Source organism: Emys orbicularis, chromosome 8, assembly GCF_028017835.1.
Source record: "Emys orbicularis isolate rEmyOrb1 chromosome 8, rEmyOrb1.hap1, whole genome shotgun sequence".
NCBI lineage: Eukaryota > Metazoa > Chordata > Testudines > Emydidae > Emys > Emys orbicularis.
Window position 1 is genome coordinate 81,038,211 of NC_088690.1, and position 14,022 is coordinate 81,052,232.

The 14,022-nt window shown below is 39.6% G+C and overlaps 1 protein-coding gene across 3 annotated transcripts in view; it reads right to left on the minus strand.

Annotated features, from left to right (window-relative positions):
* The window catches only part of RANBP17 (RAN binding protein 17), a 254,633-nt gene that overhangs the window by 25,180 nt on the left and 215,431 nt on the right, over nucleotides 1-14,022 (minus strand). The gene's annotated exons all lie outside the window — the stretch shown is intronic.

Sequence of the window (14,022 nt, forward strand, 5' to 3'; positions counted from 1 at the left end):
CCATGCCTTGTAGGTGGAGACCTTGGCATCAGGCACCTGTGTCTTCTAACCGGGGACAGAGACTGCCGGGGTGCCGGGGTCCAAGGCCACTTTGATGGGGACCAACCACTCCAGTCCAGGGACTGGGGACACGCCGCTGCTTTAGAGGGTGGTCCCATAACCAGCTTGCCCATAGATGCTGGGGCCTTAGCTGGGTCCATCATCTGGCTTGGTGTCTGCGATGCCGGCTGACCTACTTGCTCTTTGGCTGCCAGGTCCGCTTTGGGGACAGATGACCCTACTAGGGGCCAGGACCCCCCGCCGCTCCCAGGAGTTGGAGGTGGATCCCTGGCTGGGCTAGGGGGTCTGACTGCAGCAGTACCTCCCAGCTGCTCCGGGGTGGGCACGTGGCCTGCCCCCTTTCTCTGCGGTGCCAGCAGGCCCGTCAACTTCGACCATTTCTTAGGTACCAGAGAGGGGGAACGGTGCCTGGTGGATTCAGGTGCCAGCGGTGCACTGTGCACCGATGCCAAAGTGCCAGGCAAGGAATCCGATCGAAAGGACTCCAAGGTAGGACGAAGCGCAGTTTCCATGAAGAGGCCCTCAAGCAGATATCCCACTCCTTTTGAGTTCTAAGGCAAAAGTTTTTGCAGATCCTGCTCTTGTCCTTTCTGTGGGACTCCCCCAAACACTTTGAACAGCTATCGTGGGGGTCACTAATGCGCATCGGCCGGCTGAACGAGCATGGCTTAAAGTCTGGGGAACAGGGTATGCCCCGCTCCGAGGCGAATTCCCAGCCGGGACTCTAACTACTAAACTACTATTCTAACACTTAACTTAATGGTCAAACTACCTATCAACTAAAAACAAAGGAGACAGAATGATGGACTGTAAGAACCGTTAACACTCTTGCCATGCAAGACAAGGCGCTCTGACCAACTGTCATGGGTGGTAAGAAAGAACTGAGATGGCATAGGGTTGGCAGCGCCTAATATATCAACGCATGAGTACAGCACTCAAGGGGGCGCTACAGCCGACCCTTTGGTACTGCAAAGGCAAAAATCTCCTATGACTGTGCACGTGGGCACGCACTCACCTAGAATGGAATTGAGACGAACAAGCACTCGAAGAAGAACTCTTTCTCTCTGTCTTTCAGTGAAGCCAGGCCTTTCCAAAACAAGGTTATTACTGTCTCATACGGGTGATTCTTTGCACTCCCTTAGCACCAGTAGGACAGGAGCACCTACCCTTTCTGGATAACCATTCTTATCTGAGTGATGATGGGAATACAACTGTTTCAAGTACCAGCGTCTCTGGACAAATGAAAGGTTACAGACAATCTGATCCTCTCAGTAGCAGAGGACTGTAGTTTCACACACTTCCTAGGCCAATGCCCTCAGCAGAAGTCTGTTTCTCTGTAAGTAAGCTCGTCACTTGTCAGCATCTTCCCTCCCACCCTGCAACTGTTGCTGGGACTTGCACTGTCCACCCCCCCTTAAGATGCTCGGACATAAGCTGTCTCCCCATTCTGTCCAGTGTTTTGGGAACTGCTACCCCACTCCTCTAAGCTGCTAAGACTGTTGCAGGTTGCCGCCTGCCCACAAGCTGTTGAGATTTGGTACATGAAGGCAGGTAGGAGAATTCTTCTCATTATGGCAGGATCTCTGCCTAGGACTGTTTGTTCTCTGGTCTTCTGTCCCAACATTGCAGAACAGCCTCCCAAAGTTGCCTTCAAGCAGGGAGACAGGGCGAGGTCAGACAAAGTTTATTACTGACATTATCATTGAAAATAAACTGGAATAATTAATTTAAGAACAGTTTTGGGTTAATCTATAGAAAAGTTGAAAAGCAAGATGTGGAGGGGAGGCTAGGGGGTGAAAGCAGCACTAAGGGTATGTCCTCACTACAGCTCGGACAGTGCCTCCCCACCCAGGTAGACAGACCTGCACTAGTTCTACTCAAGCTAACAGGCTAAAAAGAGCAGTGTGGATATTGCTGCACAGGGGGCAGCTGGGGCTAGCCACCTGAGTATGGACCCAGGGGCCCAGGTGGGCTTTTACTCAGGCAGCTAGCCTCTGCCACAAGATCCACACTGCTGTTTTCAGCCTGCTACCTCCAACAGAGATAGTGCATCTGTCTACCTGGGCTGGAAGGCATGCTCCCAGCAGCAATGTAGACATACCCTAAATGACTAGCCCAAGGTATCTCAGTGAGTTTGGGGCAAAGCAGTATATAGAGCCCACAAGTCCTGACTCCCAGTTCCCTCTCTAACCATTCAGCAACACTCTCTTCCAAAATTATTATTAAATATTATCTGTATTATCATAGCACCTAGACACCCCAGTCATGGATCAAGTCCTCGATGTGCTAGGCTCTGTACAAACACAGAACAAAAAGACAGTCCCTGCTCCAAAGAATTTACAATCTAAGGATAAGAGAACAGACATCAGATGGCTACAGATACAGAGAGTATAAGGAAACAAGACATTATCGGTCAGCATGAGAGACAGTGGTCTAAGCAAACTATGGTAATCCTACTTGACTGCATCAGAGTAGAGTAACAGCATGATATTTAGGGAAAGCTGATCAAATTATTAATCACCAATAAATTATTTAAAATTCTTTAGCCCTTCTTCTATTTTCAAATTGTTCACACATTGATCTTAATTTCTATAGAATGTATTTGTCATTTGCAACTATTTTAAACAAATAATTAAGAACACATTTGGTAAAGTAAATCAATGATGAACTGCACTGTAACAGAAGCTATTCTAAATAAACATAGAAGACAGATAGGCAATAAAGATGGTAATAAGTAAGCTACTACTTTATCTTTTATAGTCACCACAACATTTCTTAGTGAATATCACTTTTCACAACAACAACAAAGGATAATAGCACAAGGCTATTTCATGCAGTCATCAAAACAAAGTGAACTGAATATTATATTTCCTCCTAAACACATTACCCCTGCAGTTTGACACTCAACATTTCAAGAGCTAGCATCTCTCACAAGCTTCTTTCTGAATTTTTTCCGATGTACTTAAATCCTTTAAGTATCTATGGAAGATTATTTTACTTGTCATGCTAAAAAGATTTTGACGGGAGACTACACTAACTCTAATTAACTGATTAATTTTAAGGGGAGCTCTGTGGGAGTTCAGCAGTAAACTAAGCTAACTTAAGGACCAGATTCTGTGTTTTGGCTCTGGCTCTGTTTGTACTGCTTTGGTGGTGATGCAACGGGACTGGAAATGTAACTCACCAGCAGAAAATCCTTTTAGGGCAGAGCTGACTCCTGTACAGGCTGCGCTGCCCACCGGCACAGGGCATTTGTGTCAGGGAAGAGAGGAGCAATGTGAAGGAGTGCTAAGCTGGTCTAATACTTCACTGGAGTAAAGATCCCCTAGAGACCACATTCCAGTGGCGTAAGTTAGAGCAGTTCTTAGGCTGCTTTAACACACAACAGGGTCAAGCCACTGCAGAATCAGAGAGCTGTAACTGACTCTGCCTTCACCTTGAGGAGTTCAGACCCAAGGGAAAATTGAGCCCAAAATTTTTAAAGGCAGAATCTAAAAATCCTTTTTTCCAAGAAGTAATTGGTGGAAAAATAATATATGAGGCTTTAAGAGAAAATTTTCTTAAATGAAGCTATCTAATAAAAAACAAAGTTAATGGTTTAAGCATGTCACTTTTAAAAAAAAGTGTACTTGTTAAAGTGAAACACAATCAATCATCTCTCTAAAATGAGATCATAATAAAAGTACTAAAGAAAAAGGTAACATGATTTATTAACAAATTGATACCGAGGCATCACCAAACCAAAAGGGGGTGGTGGGAACAGCTGAACCACTCAGCTGTAGTGTATCCAAGCCAAATTTAGACTTTCTTCATGGAAAATACTCTCTTATGAAATTATTCAGTGAACTACAGTGTGTCTCGCCTGTACGCATTTCTTCCCTTCAAAGTTACGCATTTTCCTAGTGAGCTTTTTGTGAGCTGTTAGAAGGATCTGAGAGCCCCCTATTGAAAATTTAATCTAATTTAAGTGTATTTAGTTAGTCTAATCTCTTAGAAGCTATGCAGCAAGAAGGAGAGGGGTGATGGGGTTAGGTAAAGAAAAATTACATTAGTTTTAGTGGACCACAGATCATAGTCATGGAAATGCAGGGCTGGAAGGGACGTTGAGAAGTTATCAAGTCCAGCCCCCTGTGCTGTGGCAGGATCAAGTAAACTGAGGCCATCCCTGACAGATGTTTGTCCAACTTGTTTTTAAATGTGTCCAGTGATGGGGACTCCACAACCTCCCTTTGAAGCCTGTTCCAGAGCTTAACCACCCTTATAGTTAGAAAGTTTTTCCTAATGTCTAACCTAAATCTCCATGCTGCAGATTAAGTCCATTACTTTTTGTCCTACCTTCAATGGACCAGGAGAACAATTGATCACCTTCCTCTTTATAAAAGCCTGTTACATATTGGAAAACTGTTATCAGGTCCCCGCGCCTCAGACTTCTTTTCTCAAGACAAAACATGCCTATTTTTTTAAACTTTTCCTCATAGGTCAGGTTTTCTAAACCTTTTATCATTTTTGTTGTTCTCCTCTGGATTTTTTCCAGTTTGTCCATCTTTCCTAAAGTGTGGTGCCCAGAACTGGACATAGTATTCCAGCTGGGGCCTCACCAGGGCCCTGCAGAGTGAGACAATTACCTCCTGTGTCTTACATACAACACTCCTGTTAATACATCCCAGAATCATGGTAGCCTTTTTTGCAGCTGCATCATATTGATGATTCATATTCAGTTTATGGTCCACTATAACCCCCAGGTCCTTTTCAGCAAGTCATTAAAGAGCTCCTGATGAAGCCATATTGGCCTCTTACTATTCTTCCTATCTTTCCATTGCATCGGAATAGTTTGCAGTTGTGCCTTTAATATTGTCTCCTGGAGGAACTGCCAGCTCTCCTGAACTCCTTTTTCTCTTAGATTTTCTTCCCATGGGACCTTATGTACCAGTTCTCTCAGCTTGTTAAAGTCTTCTTTTTTGAAGTCCATTATCCTTATTCTGTTCCTCTCATTCTTTCCTGTCCTTAGAATAAATAAAATCTGTCATTTCATGATCACAATCACCCAAATTGCCACTGTCCAAACTATAATCCTAGTGGGATTCTCTGGGCCCATGTCTTTTGTCACTGGAAACCAAATCTACCTTGATCACTATGGGCATCTGTTATCTATTAATATTTGTCTCTTATTAGCTTGGTTAAGACATTTGTGAAAGGGATCTCATAAAACTGGGTGACAGGGCAACAAAATGGCAAATGAAATTCAACACTGATAAGTGCCCATTGGAAAAAACAATCCCAACTATCCATATATAATGATGGGTTCTAAATTAGCTATTAGACAACAAGGGTAACAGTATATTAAGAAACTATTAGGAAAGGGATGGAAAATAAGATAGAAAATATCATAATGACACTACGTAAATTCATGGAGCATCCACAACTTGAATGCTGTGTCCAGTTCTGGTTGCCCTATCTCAAAAAAGTATAGAGTGGAACTGTAAGAGGTTGAGAAGGGAAACAATGATGTCCAATGGTATGGAAGTACTTCCTTCCGTTTGTTTTGAACTTGCTGCATATTAATTTCATTGGGTGACCCCGGTTTCTTGTGTTATGTGAAGGGGTAAATATCACTTCTTTATTCACTTTCTCCACGCCATTCATGATTTTATAGATCTCTAATATACCCTCCTTTACTCCTCTGCTTAGTCATCTCTTTTCCAAGCTGAACAGTCCCATGTCTAACCCAGTATGGCAGCCCCTACATTCTTATTTGCCACTAAAAGTATTAATATTCACATAATGGACTTATTTTCCCCTTTGAAAGGAGCAGGTATCCAATATCAAGGTGCCTTTTACTTGTTCTCTTGCACAGGAGACCTGTGTTTCTCCTATTTAGCTGTGCCCTGTATATGAAGGAGAGGGGCCTCAACCACAGTTGTGAAGGTTTGATGAGGAGGCAGAGCTCCTTAAGTCTCTTTCATAGTGCAGTGAACTGTGCAGTGAATAGATCATGGTTCCACACAATACTGGACTTATTCAGTGTACATGGACTTTTGAAAACTGTGTGCCTGGTGCAGAAAGTTTTCCACAACACTACAACCTTTTTATACCTGGTACCAAAAGTTTTTCATAGTCCAGATTATGTACTGAACAGAGAAGGGGTCTGTAACAGTCCTTGCCGCACTGACTACTGCATCTCTACATGAGCCTAGTCCTATTCACTATGCACCTTGCACTGGGCAGGACAATCCAGTGGTGTCCAACAGCAACTAAGCAACCTTCTATGCAAGTGCTTACCCAGAAATTTCAACTTAATTTGTTGGAGTAAGTTAATTTTTGTTCATAGAGAATCTACTCCATCATTCACTTGGCAAAATTATCTGTCAGTGGCAGATCATCAGTTAAGTGATGGGAGAGTCACTGTTCCTTACCCATTCTGGTACAATACTGTATTGTTTCTAGACAGAAAATACCACTGCTAATTGGATTTTGGAAAACCACACTGCCCTGACAAAATGGGTGGCACTATTCACAACATTGGTTCAAACCTGCTAAATGGCAATGATAATTTTTTTTCAAACTAGCACTGAAATGTTTTTCTGAAGTCTTTGCATTATGTAACAAATGAATGAAGTATGGCAAAAGTTAAACATTTTTAAAGTGTTCAGGTATTACACTGCACTGCAAAAACAAAGAATAAATATTTGTTACACTTTTCTGTGTATGTATTTGCTATTTTGAAAATATTTATATAGCATACAAAGACAAGCTTATTGAGAAATACAGCCAGTTTTTTTATTCTGTAACTGAAAAATGTTGGCTTATTTTTTCACCCAAAAGCAATGAATGGTAAGTAATACATGATAAATACACAATAAACGTATAGATATGATGGTAAAACATCATCCTAATGATTTCATTTAATTATCCTGAAATGCATTCTATTTAATATTCACTACTCAAAAGCCAATTTAAAAGTGAAAGAGGTGATGGGACTTATTCAGAAAGACGGACTGTCATTCATTGCAATAGTTATCTAATATACAGAAGTTAATAAAGCAGATTAATCTACAAGTCCCTTTAAGCCATCACTGAGTTTAGAACAACTGCCTCTTTGACCTTTAACCCTCCTGCTGTGCACCAGTAGCAGGTGCCAGCTGCACTAAAATTATGGCTGACGTGTTTTAACGCAAAATCTTTTCTTACTTTGCTTCTGACCAGCAGCTGACCCTGCAGGAGTGATTGTTTCATGTGCTGGCCTAAAGGCTACATAAACCAGTAACTGATAAACAAAAGCATACATACACCAGCTGCCTAGCCTTAGGGTACACATCCTACACTGACACCTCTAGCAGTTTATCCTGCAAGCCAAATTATGGCTTTTTGTTTCCGTACATGCATTCTGTACAATACTTGTTACTTCATGGAACTAAACTTCCATCCACCCAAAGACCTGCCTGCGTTAACTTTGTCTCAATCTGAATGATTAGGAAGAGATTCTCATTTTGATTTAGCACCTTTAATAAGAGCATGCAATCTTCGGGTACATAGATGATAAAACTTAATTATGTAGTTTAGTGTTAAAATTCTTAAAATCAAATGCTTTAATTCATATCTAATATTGAATCAAGGCATAGCACTAAACAAAACAGCACCAGAAAGAGGACTAGGCTCCTGTGTATTTTTCTAATTTCATAATTAACAGCACTCCAGTGTAGTGATAACTGGATGGTTAGCATTACATTTTATATTGAAGTTACTGATGCATCTACAACATATATGCAGTTAGAGCTAGGTATAAAGCAAACAAAACCATATTTTTCATTAAGATGAGATGGCTCTGACATAGTTATCTTACTGATACAAATTACACAAGCACAAAAACAATCCGAGTAATGATTAAATGCAGTTATGTACATGGAAGAATACTAGTGTACATGTTAACATATTTAAATGGTTTTCCTTCATTAAAAAAATTATATATGATATTAAACCATCAATCAAAGCTGAAACACTAGAGTCTAAATGTATTGTCACTGGTTAAAATAAATGACTTTGAGACTGAATTTTGGCTCGCTCAATATGGTGTCTTTTCTGTTGCTTAGCCACCCAAGTCTCTGCTGGCTTGGGCTACATCTGGTATATTTCCATCCCTTTCAATTAATAAAGCAAGTTATGATACTATTGGATCACAGTTTTAAGCTGTGCTAAGAGGCTGAAAACAGATGTCCTCGTGAAAATCTCTCATTGTTGTATCAAGTCATTTAGGGCTCAATTCTGCCAGCCTTATTCCAGCACAGCATTTAAGCATATGCTTAACTTTAAAAACAGAAACAGTTTCACTACAATGGGACTATTCAGGCACTTAAAATTAAGCACGTGCTTAAATACTTTACTGGATTGGGGTGCGAAAGTGCTCAGCACTTTTCAGAACTGAACCCTCTGAGTGTTATTCTATTTCCTTTTAATTACATATGCATACGCTGGAGTTTCCCCATGGATTTTTCTGCATGGTCCAAAGAGTATGTGTTATAAATCTCCTCAATGTTTTTATTTTGTTTAGTGTGAGTGGCTTCACACTGGCTATATACTTTATTGAAGTCTATGGGAAAAACAAATACCACATAATTAAATGTATTAAAAAAAGGAAAATGGCAATTTGGAAGGCACTTTTGATTTTAATAATATCCAGATCTGCCTTTAGTTACAACTGGATATTGCATTCTTGACTTTCCTGTCCTAAGCTGTTGCTCAATGTAGCTGTGAACTGTTTATGTTATTTAGATTTTTTTAGTTACCTAATCAAAGCTCTGAGCACCTGTGCAACATTAAACCATATAAAATTAAACACCATGACCCACATAATCTACCCATCAGACAACAGTAGTCCTCCCCCATCAACAGGACCAGCTCTAGGCACCAGCAAACCAAGCACGTGCTTGGGGCGGCACAATTCCAGGGGCAGCATTCTGGGGTTTTTGTTTTTTTTTTTTTTGCTTCGGCAGTTGCACTCTCGGAAGTTTTTTTTTGCTTGGGTCTGCAAAAAACCTAGAGCCGGCCCTTCCCATCAACTGCACCAAATACCTCAAAACACCCTTCAAAGAAAAGCCCAAGAAAACAGATGAGCATTAAAACATGCCTGAAATCCAGCTCTGTTGAACAAGTACCACATTCTACTTTAGAGATGGCCATATTTCTGTGGTGGAGAAAGTTACTCTGATATATTCTTTACTTACCTTACAGAGTTGTGAGAATTAATTCATTAGTGTTTGTAAATGTCTTTAAGACCTTTGGGGGAAAGTGGCTATAAAAGTAGACAATTGCAAAGGTCAAATGCAGATGATGACTGAACATTCTCAGATGGGACTAGCATGCTACCTTCATAACGATTTTACAGGACGGGCATAATTTAAAATACAAATATTTCTAGTTTAAAAACCAAAGAACAGCTCTTCCATTGATAAGCTAAGAGGTTGAGCAAATATATTAGGTTCATTTAGCTTATCGTACATGAAAAAGTCAATCTGAACTAACAGCACACATGAATTTAGAAGCTTTACCAGACCATTTATTTAATGACCTTTCTATAATGCAACATTTCAGCTCAAGTGATAATTATAGTAATACTTTGAACTTTGATAGCACCTCCCATTCATTACCCTTAATTAATACAGCCTTACAACACCCTTTTGAGGTAGGATCTATTACTCCATTTGCAGGTGGCAAAGTAAGTTGCCTGAGGACACACAGGAAGTCTGTGGCAGAGCCAGGAGTAGAACCCAGAGCTGATTCCCATTCCCATGCCTTCAAGAGACACCAATACCTTAAAACATGAATGTTAAGTAGTCGTTTATGGCACTATACCTGTCCTTGAGTCCCCATCTCATATTTGTGCTTTTAGGCTCCCATCTACTTATTTAAAAATAATGTTGCTATGTGACAGACCAAAGAAAACAGAAAGGGAAGTGGTGTCCCTTTAATCACAAGGCGATACTTCTTCTCTACCGCTCTAAAGGCTAAAGAAAAAGGATTGGTGCCTCCGTGATTATGGCAACACATACATTTAGTGAATTATAGTCAATGACCGAATCACATCAATTCATGGTGCACAACCACTCACTGAGAATTTTATAAGGGAAGATTTGTTGTGAAATATTTTATGTCCAGTTTGGAATCAGAAATCTACACTCAAGATATCCCTTCTATGCTTCTAAACTGGATACATGAACAATGAGACTTCCCAAACAAAATGTCATGGCTAATTGTATGCAACAAAATGAAGTGGAGCCATAAGATAAAAGACATCTTTCTCTTTTTAAGTATGGGAAGATGTTCATTAAAGAGGGACTTCACAAGCAACCAGTCATTTGCTTTGCCAGTGACTCCTCTGGCTTTTTCAATTTCTTCACACTCGCTTTTCAGTAAGAATTTCCCCCCTTCCTGCCCAGGTTTCTCTCCTACAGTGAACCAGTAGTAAAGTGGTCATCTTGGGTTCATGACATCACTCTGTTACCCCAAAAATGACTTTGGATTGTGACGGTACAATTTCAGCTGTCTGACTGCACAGCTAAGCACAAAAGGATGCAAGACAGATGCCATTTGCCTAAACACAAATATGTGTGGTTGGTTTTTTGTGTGCTAATTATGAAAAACATCAGACAGAAACATTAACACATTTTATTAATGACATATTTTAGAGTGTTCCCAAGTGAGACAGGTCTACTTTAAATCCTCATGTAAATTCACAGCATCTATTAAGTATGCTGTTGCTTCTCCTGCTGCTTACTACAATGAAATGGAATAAGAATTTTAAGTATGAAAAATGTACCATACAGTATGTCAAAATGCTTAACAATACCACTTCAATCTAAGCACAGGAAACAACAACAAAAAGGCAGCTGATTTCCTTTTTGTTGTAATTCACTTTGGGATTCATGGCATGAAAAGCACTATAGAAAAGTAATTTTCATTGACTGACTGACTGACTGCAGAAAAGAATGAATGTGGTTTCCATTTATGTCTCTGCTGAAGCATGATCCCTATAGTTCATGTCAGCTATTCAAAATCTGTAGTTAAATGCAATTGGTTTAAAAAAATAGAAAGACATGTTGGCTTTTTTAGCCTTGGCTTGAACCAAAGAGCTGCATAGTACATAAAAACATGAAGCTATTTGTTTCAAAGAAGCTGTGTTAACATTACCTAAGACTGGAACTCTTTAGAGTGACATTAGCTAAGAATGTAAAATTAAAATCACATCAGTAATACTGCCTCTTAGAATGGGCTCATTCTGGGTATGTGGAAGGTGTTGTTTCCGCAGCTCTTGCAATTATGCTGCTAACGGCAACTCCAATAAGGATGTTCATTCTACACAATTTTATTTTATTCTATTAATCTAGCAGACAGGACCAGCTACACTAAACAGACACAACTCTTAAAACCCCACTACTCTCCCTCCAAGCACACTAACTCAACTGCCTACCCCACCGGGATTTTCCACTCTAAGGCATAACTAAATGAATACCTATCAACAGATTACAGTTAATGCAAATATTTTAATATTTCTGACTGTTAATCCTAAATAATCTGCACAATTTTTTTTTTTTTACCCTTGAGGCTCTAGCAGATTGGTGCCCATTGCTATCCATTACTAAACATTCAATCTCATATGTACTCCTTTTTTCAAGCTTTTACTGTGATTAAGCCACTTGTGGAATTTTATTTAATAGAGGCATATTTTCTGTTCTATGCTAAGCGCAAGGTGATGTATGTACTGTCACTGACAACACCTGTCACAAACTCTTCTAACAGGCTGTCAATGACATAAATCACACAATGATGAAGTTAACTTTTATAAAATGAGATTAGGCTGCATCTTGCTTTGATAATCCTCTTTGTTAATGAGAGAAAAATATCAGGACACAAAATAAGAGGCTGTATGTGCATAGAGATAGTATGAATACGTGCCTTACTGCCATAACACCTCTATTATTTTCCTTGTGAAGCCTGTTATATCATCATCAATAATAACCCTTTGAACTTGTATTGCATCTTCCCTCAGAGGACCTTAAAGTGAATTGTAGGAAAATATCATCAATCCCATTTTATGGATGAGAAAACTGAGGTACATTTCAATTTGTCTGATACAAAAAGAAAATCATTTAATCAAGATATTCTAGTTTCATAGCTCGTTAAACAACTTTAGATGAGATACTCTTCATGATCCACTAGAAACTTTTAAATGTCTAATTGTGATTCCAGAGATTCAAGCTGAAAAAATGTTCTAACTAGTAAATAATTACAGTATCATTGCATCAGTTTAGTTTAAAGAGCTGACAAACCTCTCTAAACTCAAAGCACAATTAGTCATTAGGGTCTAGTTTTTCAGCACTGTTAAGCAATTTGTAACCCATTCCTTTTAATAGGGTTATGCATTACTTAACCGACACAGATGTCTTGAAAACTGAGACCTCTAGTTATGAAGCAGCAACCTTGTTCATTAGCCTCCATGATAGTCAAATCATCTATAAAACCAGTGTTTAATGGCCAGCCGATGAATAATCAATGGCTCACTTTTCATCTGAGTGTGAAAATGAGAATAATCTAATATCTTGTCCCTCTGGTAAGATGCAAGGCCTTGAGTTCCGTTTCTATTCAGGGCTGATTTATAACCCAATGGAAACCTGATGTAAACATATGATCAATGAGTCCCATCACTGCTAATAATAACCCCCAACCGGCCCACTCCCTCATCTCAAAAGCCATCCCTTTAGGCTATTAGCTCCGGCCAGCTAATCCTCTCTACTATTCCTGCCTGCTGCTTTTACCTTGGCCATCCGTTCAGTCCAGCAGACTCAGAAGTAATTTTATACGCTGCAGAGAGCGGGTGGAATTGATTTTTCACTCAGCACTCAGTTCCCATCTGAATAATTATCAATTTTACTGCCTCATAAAGGGAAGAGTCAAAATTTCAAATCAATTCAAAAGAGCTTCTGAGACTACAGAAACCATGCATGAGAATAAAGGTCAAAGTTGTCAGTGACCTCGGGAGATGATGTCAGATATTAGTACACTGAATAGTTGACATCAGAGGCACTCAATATGATATGACTAGTGCTAATGCAAATCATATTTATGCTGACTACTGGAGACCAGTCATTAATATTTAAAAGAGTATCTGAAAGCCTGCATTCAAAATAAATATAATGTATTCTACAGATTATGAAGTTAATAAAGATTGATCACTGCTTAGTCTTATGCTATAAATTGAAAGATTACCGAGTATTATTAATAACACACAAAATATTACATTAAGGTTGTAACAAAAGCAACAAATGTGTGGAAATTCAAAGTCAAGGCTGCCATTCTGTCCTTTAGACTCCCATCACTGTGCTCATGTTACAGTACTGCCCACTATGACATATGCAAATACGGAATCCATTGCCAGATTCCATAGAACTTGCACAGGGTAAGGGTACTGTGAGACATGACAATGGCATCATGTCATATCTCAACAGTGCCAGTGATAAATGTCTCAAATATACTCACAATATGCTATGTGCCAATTATAGCAGGCATGCTTAAAAAGCCAGCATTTGCCATGCTCATCCTCTAAATTAGAATAGTAAATAACAATTACCACACAGTTACCCCAGTTATCACAGGCCGATTTTTTTTTTAAATGGCAACCAACACATTTGCTACCTAAGAACGAAGACAAAGGTCATTGTAACGTGGTGTTTTGTGGACATCCTTTGTTTTCTTTAAAAGCCCCAACAATTCTGTTGTTGTGAAACTGTCAGTGAAACTGTATTGGGTGTTTTGGGACCCCATGGATCCTTGCAGTGTAGTAGTTCTAGGTACTAAAAAAAGCCAAATGAAATTTTAAGATAAACTAATTAGTCCGACACCCTGCACCTGCCTAAACACCACATAACCTTAATGTTTCTGAACCATAATGTACACTGCTGGGAGAAAAAGTCC